The sequence below is a fragment of the Solanum verrucosum genome, unplaced genomic scaffold (genome assembly GCF_900185275.1).
Source record: "Solanum verrucosum unplaced genomic scaffold, falcon-dt-bn FXZP01000031.1, whole genome shotgun sequence".
Taxonomy (NCBI): Eukaryota; Viridiplantae; Streptophyta; class Magnoliopsida; order Solanales; family Solanaceae; genus Solanum; species Solanum verrucosum.
Genome location: NW_026020194.1, coordinates 2,664,177 through 2,666,477, shown reverse-complemented (window position 1 = coordinate 2,666,477; position 2,301 = coordinate 2,664,177).

Here is a 2,301-nt window from a genome sequence, read left to right as displayed (position 1 = left end):
CTTTAAGGAGATCCCTCCTTGCTTTTTAGATATGCCAACACTGCAACTCATTGAATTGGTTAACTACAGGGACTCTCTTGTGGTTTCAGCTATGAATATTAAAAAAGAACTAGAAGAAAACACAGGATGTGACAGTCTCCAAGTTCTTATATTGTAGGACTACGAAAGCTGATGATAAGCCAATTCAACAACAGAGTTGTTCCATTTGATCACATGATAAACAATTGTTGGTATTTTGCCTGCTGAAGATTTGTTCATTTATCTTGCATTATTCTGTATATCATAGCTTGAGTAGTTATACATAAAAATTTCATGATTCTCAAATATCCTAATTCACATAATGTAGGCTTTTAGGTTTAGAGAATATATTTCCTTTCGCATCGTTTATTCATCTCATAATAGAGGTATATATAGATACAACTAATACTTTGTTGACACGTAGAATTAGAGTAGACTTAGGACTAATACTTGACCTCTACTTCAAGATATATATATTTACATAACAGTCCTAGTTTCAACACTCCCTTCAAGGCGGTGCATATATGTCTATCATACCCAACTTGCCAATCATAACGTGGAAAACCTTCCTTGATACAACCTTGGTGAGTATATCTGCCAGCTGACTTTCAGACTTGACAAATGGAAAATGTATAATCTTTTGATCTAACTTGTCCTTAATGAAGTGTCGATCAATTTCAACATGCTTAGTCTGATCATGTTGAACATGGTTCTGTGCTCTTTGAATTGCGGCTTTATTATCACAGAATAAGTTCATAGGTCATGTATATTTAATTCTAAGATCCTTCAGAACATATTTAATCCATAGTAGCTCACACAAGCCATTGTCCATCCCTCAAAATTTTGCTTCTGCACTAGACCTAGCGACAACATTTTGCTTCTTACTTCTCCACGTGACAAGATTGCCTTCGACAAAAGTGAGATAACCCGAGGTTGACATCCTGGTCAAGAGATCTCCTGCCCAATCTGCATCTTTGTAGCATTTGGTGACAATTTTTTCATTCTTCAAGAACAACAGTCCTTTTCTTGGAGCACTCTTCAAGTATCGCTAAATTCTATTGACAACTTCCATATTATCTTATGTTAGGTTCTGCATGAATTGACTCATAACACTTACAGCATATGCGATGTCTGGCCTTATGTGAGTCAGATAGATTAACTTTCCTACTAGACGTTGATATCTGCCTACATCTTTTATTTTCTCTCCCGAAGAGTTTCCAAGTTTGTGGTTTGTCTCCATAAGTGTCTCAATTAGCTTGCATGCTAGCATCCATATCTCCATTAACAAGTCTAGTACATATTTTCTCTAAGAAAGGGAAATTCCCTATCTTTACCTTGATACTTCAATGCCTAGGAAATATTGCAATTGTCGTAGGTCTTTCATTTCAATTTTTGATGCTAAAAACTTCTGAAGTTGATCCATTTCATTAGAATCATTTCATGTCAGGACCATGTCATCAACATATACAATCAACGATGCTACCTTCCCTTCGTTGTGTTTGATAAACAAAGTGTGATCAGAGTTACTCTGTTTATAACCCACCGATGTCATTGAAAATGTGAAACGTCCAAACCATGCCCGTGGTGACTGTTTTAACCCATATAATGTCTTCTTTAAACTGCATACCTTGTTTCTGTAAGTGTGCTCCTGCATTATTCCTGGTGGAAGATCCATGTGAACCTTTTCCTCCACGGCACCACTTAAGAATGCATTTTTTATATCAAATTGTCGCAATGGCCAATCTTTATTTGCTGCAATTGATATAAGGATACAAATAGTATTAAGTTTAGCTACTGGTGTAAATGTTTCCTGATAGTCCACTCCATATTTATGCGTGTATCCTTTTGCTACCAGCCTTGCCTTATACCTATCAATACTTCCATCTGCTTTAAGCTTTAAAGTATACACCTATTTACACCTGACATTCCTCTTTCCTTCGAGTAGCGGAATCGATTCCCAAGTTTGATTTCTCTACAAGGCCTCCATTTCTTCATTCATCGTTTTTCTCCATTGTGATTTTGTTAATGCTTCCTGCACACCACTAGGAATATATACTTTGGACAATTGATTAACAGTTAGAGCAAATGAGGTTGATAATCATTTGGTGGAGGCATAATTTCTAATATGATATTTTGAATTGGCATTAAGATTAGGTTCATATTGTATTCTCGGTATACCTTTATTTTTTCTGATTGGATAACGAGAAGTAGGAGAATGAGAATCATTAAACATAGTTTCAAGTTTATTTGAAGAGTTATTAAGAGGTACCTGAGGTATATGAT